We start from the raw sequence: 7500 nt of genomic DNA on the forward strand, positions 1-7500 counted from the left end.
AGCATAAAGTTTGTTTCCACAGGCGCATTATAAGCATATATAACGATAATAACAGTATTAAAACGAAACAAATTATTCATGCAGTGCATTATAGGTGCATCGGATGATATAAATAATACATTAAAACTACTTTTACGATGCATTATATATAAAGTGTTTCCTGTATTGCCTTAACATTGTGCAGTTATCACAGCATACAAAACTTTTTACTTGGAGAGATCAATGAAAGTTGAAGTTCTGATGCTGAGCACCTGAGGTGCTTTGCGCGGCGCCAGTAGTATCTCTGTCTGTGAGCATTACTGATGACTCTCTCAGTGAGGAATGACTCTCTCGCTCACGACTAATGGCCTCTGGATGTTATTAAAGAACTGGATGGCTCTGATTTTAGGGCTATTTTTTACCGCGCCACGGAGGTCGTGGGAGAATTGATGCGCGGTGGAAATCCCCCGTCTTCATCGGCATGCTCTCCACCTGCCCCAGCCCTTTAACGCCGAAACCAAGCGCCAAAGGATGCGCTGACATCGGAGACCGGAGGGACGACGATCCTGAGTGCCAGAGAGTGAGAGATCGCCAATATTGATTGATCAAAAGTGTACGCGATAATCGTTCGTTTCACGACGCGAGCAGAAACTCAACACAAAATAGCTTCTGGCCATCAGCTAGCGCTGTATTGTTGCCGAGGCAGTCCTAGAGATTTTGACTTCTCCTTCATGTTTTATTAGGGCACAAACTTTCCTAAAATAATCCTGGCACAATGATGGCGCGAAAGCTCCATATTGGTTCAGATCACATAGCGCCGGGAACCTAACGATAAATACTTGAGATGTGTGATAAACTGGCCCAGCAGGTACAGCACGCCTCTTTATTACGCCTCGAATAATGAAAGCTCGGAAGACTGCTTAAACTGCTTTCACGATGGCGCGTCGCCCAGCAAGTGTGTTTTATGTCACGCTTCGTTAAGTTTATTTTAAATGTAAGAAAACACGAAACACTTCAGCAAGCCACCTAATACAAACTAATCACTTATCACTGTGACAAAAGCTATCCGATTACTAATTACTTTCCTTCAAGTTACTTTCGACAGTTAATCCTAAATATATCAGTGAAACTGAGTTCTTCGATTATTTATGACGTAAGTGATATCTTGTGTTAAGGTGATCTGTATGAACGATCAAGTCTTTTCCGATTCGTTTTTAATGCATGCATTTGGTTAGTCAATTTAAACTATAAATGCAGACTAAAATATTAGAGATTTGAAATATGTTGTACCTAATGTTATGTTAGCCTGTGATTTATTAGATGGCAAACTGGTTTTAAAAGCATTTGACTTCTGCGAGGCACAAACATGAAGGCATGTTGAGCCTAATCAATGATAAACTGTATCGTGGGTCTTGTAATAGAACATAGAGGCTTTGAACTTTTTGTAGTTTTGCACAGATTCATTTATGACAAGAGCGCCGCCTGGGGAATAACAGGAGCTGCACTTTTCCTCATCATTATCCTGAATTGAAACTCATTTTAAACCAGACGCAGCCGACCATGGAAATGTTGAAATGTTTTCGTCATGGATAATGAACGCTCATGGATAGTTGACTTGCTACCGCACTTTACAAAATGTGACGGTTAACAGTAATAAATGACGATATACCCAAACCTGACGCCTAGTTTTAAAACGCTTCACGTCGCATAACAAAACGCCGCCAGGCCGTGTAGAATTAAAACCGAACGCACCGTGAAGTGTCAACAAACGCAAGAAGAGCGAATTGCCGCTTTTTCCATTGAGCCTGTCCTATGTGTTGATCTGCACGCGATACACAATACACACCAAGCGCCGTCAGTGCAGCATCGTCGGCGCCGGGAGCAATACAGGGCGCTGAATAGCACGCAGCATCTGGGTGCTCATCCGTTTTTACCGACATGCTAATGGCGCTAACGCGCTGCTTGCCAGCGAGTGTGTGTGTGTGTGTGTGTGGATATATCAGTCAAACCACGCCACAAACAGCCAGCTCCCAACATAGTTCAGCAGTGCATCTGAAAGTCCTGATGTTCTCCTACGATCCTGATTCAGACTCACATCGATCGTACCTAGACTTACATGAGCGCTGACGGTCGATATATATTCGAATGCAAAGTTTCGACTTTTGCATTAAGATGTGCACAGATATGAAATGGAAATATATTTGAAATGATTGATGGAAAGTGACTTTGCGTGAGAGTAAACTTATTAAGCAAACAGCATGTGGGTGTTGGCCTTCCTGATTGATAATCATACAGTTGTTGAACAAATTTTAGCATTGCGTTGCTATTTCTTGTTGTCATCGAATGCTAAAATCTCATCGAAATAAAAGCGTGTTTGCATTAACTGAAATAATAATTAAAAAGCTTTAAAAATTCTAATGTTGCCCACAGGCAACTATCTAAAAATACTTACTAACCTAAATTACAAAATTGTCAAAATTTTAAATAGAAGAAAGCACAAATGCTATAACTATAAAAACTATAATATAGTTTTATTAATTTAAATATTAAACAATATATTAAAAGTATATGTATGTTATTTTAGCATAATTGATACACCATGATCATTTATTATTTTGAATTAGTTTTTCATTTTTAGATTACATTTTTTTTATGCTGTTTTATGAATGTTTATATATTAGTCTTATATTAGTTAGTTTTGCATATTTTTATGTTTAAAGTTTAAGTAAACAGAAACGAGAAATTACTTTTTATGTTTTATTTCAGCTGTCAGTTTCTTTCCAGTCCAAGTGGCATCTTTTGGGCTTTAGTTTAAGTTAACCATTAGTAACCCTGATATAAATGATATTTAGTTAAGTGTGCCAAAAGCACGCTTTTGACACTCTTGTTGATGAGGATTATGCCTGCAAATATTTATGCTCCGCGTTAATGTTTTGTTTCTTTATATAGCACGTCCTATTCTGAGCAGCAGAATGGCTCTCTAATATCCCGCGTCCTGGCCTGACAGATCCGCGTCATCGCACGTATTGAGACAAACTGCATGTCCTGCATGTCCTACATTTGTGTAACTGAGTAAGTGCAGGTGTTTCAAGAATATTCATCATACAGAGAGAGAAGGCGCTACTGTCTGAACACCACGCCTAGTACTTATGGAGTGAGTGGAGTCGTCAGTAACACAAGGATTATGGTAGGTGGAACTTTTGTTTTTAAAATAACATTTTGTCTCTCTATATAGCAGAGTATCTATATATATATATATATATATATATATATATATATATATATATATATATATATATATATATAATAAATCACAATGTAATATATATATATATATATATATATATATATATATATATATATATATATATATATATATAGTATAGGATAACACTGTTATATACTATATATATATATATAGTATATATATATATATATATATATATATATATATATATATATATATATATATATATATAACACGCACAGTTTATTATTACTTATAATTGTCTTGTATAAATAGTTTAAATGGTTAAGCATTAGTGCAACCTTGTTTATTGTTTAAACAAAATGTACGTAATATGTCATGTTGCTTTATGGTTGTTAGGGTGTTGCTGGATGCTGGATTGCCTATAGGTAGCTGCTGGGGTATTCTGGATGCTGGATGGTTCATAGGCAGCTGCTAGGGTGTTCCTGGATACTGAGTGGTTTCCTAGGGGCAGTTGCTAGGGTGTTCTGGATGTTGAATGGTTGCTGTAATAAATTCTGGATGTTGGGTGGTTGATTGGCAGTCGCTGGGGTGTTCCTGCGGTTGGGAGGATTGGTAGGGAGCGTTAGATGCTCTAGAATGTTGAGTGGTTGCCAGGCAGTAGCTTAGGTGTTCTGGATGTCTGAGTGGGTTGCTAGGCAGTTGCTGGGGTATTCTGAATGCTGAATGGTTGCCAGAATGTTCTGGATGCTGGGTGGTTGATAGGCAGTCATATGGTATCTCTGGATGCTGATTGGTTGATGGCGCAGTTGCTAGAGTGTTCTGGAAGTTAATTGGTCGCTGGAGGCAGCTGCAGGTGTTCCTGGACACTGAGTGGCTGCTGTACAGTCGGTTGCGTGGTATCTTGAATGCTGAATGGTTACGTTAGAACGCCCTGGATGCCAAAATATAGGCAGCCGCCAGTATGTCCTGAAGTTGGCAAGTCGTTAGCACCGTTAGGTGTCTCTGGATACCGAGTGGCTGGGCAGGGGCAGCAGGCTTTCGGATAGCCCAGTGGTTGCTGGTATGCCACGCCACAGGTCGCTAGGTGTTGTGTGCTGGATGGCAGTGGGCGTGGTTGCCGCATCTTGCAGTTGAATGACAGTATACTGTACAAATATTGATTAAATAATTTTTTGTGTATTTGTGCAAAACACAATTACAGGAAGCTATAGTTGTTAGCATTTTATATTTATTTGACAATATGTATCACATCACAGAATTATTAGCTTGTTTGTGCTAAAAACTAAATAAATTAAAAATGTACATGCAATTCAAATAATATATTACATAATATATCTTATTTAGCTCTAAAGTAACATTGGGGGAAAAGTGTCTGAGACAGACTTTAATAATGGCAAATTTAATTAACTAAAGTTCACTTGTTTACATTTTAGATTCTGTGATGTTTATATTTTCTCCAAAATGTCTGAAAAAAAGGAATGTGTGCTGGAACTCTTTACAGGAATACCTTACAAAACCTAATGAGATCACTATTGGGATTACAGATTGTGCAATACAAGGTTGCTTTCCAGCTGCAGAAAGGTGTTTAATGGAGAAATTGCTCGAAATGGTGTTTCATAATTACAACTCGTTCCCTAAAGGTCCGGAGCGGGCGCGACACAGAAAGAGAGAATATATACAATGACTGTCAAGACTCTGCAGAATCAACAACACGTGTCAGCAAACTAGAGCTGAGCGTGGGATTAGTACGCGTACATCTCAAAAAAGTGCATCGCTGATTAAGAGGAATCCAAACTTCTACAGTGTGTCATAGAGTTTTATGATACGCTTTTACAGGGAGTTTAGCACGAAAGATAAGATAAGAGCAGTGTGTACGTATTGGAATGACATCATTTATTTACAACACACGATGTGACTGTAATCAGTTGAGCATTCACCTTTTTTTAACTATAACTAATTTACAGTTACTTGAGAAAATTCTAACTCATTACTGAAGATTATTTTACACACACAACACGCACACACACACACACACACACACACACATTCACACACACACACACACACACTCACACACACACACACGCACACACACACACACACATTCACACACACACACACACTCACACACACACACACCACACACACAAATACACACCACACACACACACACACACACTCACACACACACACACACTACACACACACACACACACACACACACACACACACACACACACACACCCTTAATTGATTTCTTTCCTAAAATGCATTGGCTGCTCTGAAATATGAGGAAACCTTTCATGAGACTGAAACAATAGAATACATATAGAATACAGAAAATATAACTATAGAGGTAGAACACACGTATTTGATAACTGTTTTATATCCTGTTTGGCTATGTAGTTTTATTTTTTTTTTTAGATGAACTTTTTTCACAAGGAAAAAATGATGACTTGATGTTTTTAATGGAGTAGTGTTTATTATAATAAATTTATCCATGCACTTCTTTTTTTTTTTTTTTATTCATGTGTCTTATAGTTCTTTTAATCAAATTGTAAATCTCTTCTTTAAAACGACTGCCTCTTCCCGCCTGGGCAAGCGATGTTTGAACCAGGTATCAACTATTTATAACGCCTGGCCATCACTTATCTTCCAACGATCCAATCAACTACTCCCAAGAGGGAAATCGCCCACTTCCTACTCTTTTTACGTTTCAGAACTGCTTCACCAGGGAGCCCGCACCAAAGAAGAAGCATACCTCAATCTCGTTTCACGCCGACTTTGAAGTAAAAGTCGTATAAAGTCACAGCTTGTTTCAGTACCAATTAGTAACATCAACTCACTTCATTCTCAATCAAATGCAAGAACGTCTGGTCCGATGTCATGTCCAATGCCAACCTGATGTTATATTGATGTCCTGTTCCTACAGTTGGACAATTTAATAAAAACTGTTTTTTAATTTTATAGGCTCACAGAAAGTGAGTAAAGGATATTGGACATTAGCTTAATAAAAATAACTTGTTTATAGTTTCTGAGCTGTTTTGAACTGTGGGAAACGAATCTGCGTGGAAAATTAGCAGCATGTTGTCGTTGGTCTGAATGAAACGCTTTATTCATTCTTCACCAGTAGGTGTGGCTACGGCATTGAAATAGCGGTTTCTGCAATTTGCACAACATACACAGCAGCACCAATCGCACCAATCGCTGCAGATTAGAGTCACACAAAATAGCTCAAATAACCAGGAATCGCTTAAGAGGTTCAGCAGAAATGAAGGACAAAATAAATGCATAAGACAATGAAAGTGCTACACTGCATTTGTTTGGAAACATTTGATTACTCGCATGTGAGCATAATCAGATCTAAAAAATTATTTCATCTTTTCATTCTCTGTTTTTCAAGTATTCACCATTGCTAAAAACAAGCAAAAAAACTATAGAAGCCTAATTAGAAACATCACAGAAATGCTAATGGTTTTACCTTTTTAAATATTAAGAAATATAAACTTTTTCCAGTAAAACCATTGCTAAAATTGCTATTTGTAGTGTGTGTTTTCCAAACATGATTTAATATCTCACCAAGAATCCATCACATATCATTATACCCTTCCATTAAACCAATATAATTCCCATTATATTATTAAATCCATACATCTTCTTATTATGGTTTTATGTAGGTTCTATATTTTGGTTATTCAGCAAAGATATTTACAAGAAAATTAGTTTAATCGCACAAGCTTAATCCAGTTTTGGTGTTTTTTTAACCAGCCAGGCCGAAACTTCTCGTTCTGATGGCGGAGCTCAAATGAAATCGTGATGGCGTTCCTCCTCGGGGTTTGTTCGGCGTGTTTAAGGTGAAAGAAAACGCGCGCAAAAAGAACAGAATTTTGTCCGATATTATTTGTCCAGCAGACTGAATTCTTATGATAATTTAGTGCTGAGATCGCAGTTAGTGTACTCAAACAGCCTACAGTACTTCTTAAATGTATGAAGCTAACAGTGAAGTAATAATGAATTGTAAAGTAATGCCAACGCCAACAGTACGTCATAAAGGCCAGCCATATAGTATAAATATTTATTAGTTAAGAGTCTAGTCATAGCCTATGCTTTGGCAGCTATTCTTAATTTGATTGCAATTTATAGTAAACAGAATTATGACCTAAAATGCGGGTACAGAAGGAAGAATTACTTGGTTAATTTTGATTATTCATTGATATTGAATAAAGGTAATTATAAAATGGTTGACGATTAATGATGTGGGTGAATTAATTCTTATTTTGTTTTTATTTTATTTTATTTGGGAGTTTTTT

The sequence above is a fragment of the Puntigrus tetrazona genome, chromosome 19 (genome assembly GCF_018831695.1).
Source record: "Puntigrus tetrazona isolate hp1 chromosome 19, ASM1883169v1, whole genome shotgun sequence".
Classification (NCBI taxonomy): Eukaryota; Metazoa; Chordata; class Actinopteri; order Cypriniformes; family Cyprinidae; genus Puntigrus; species Puntigrus tetrazona.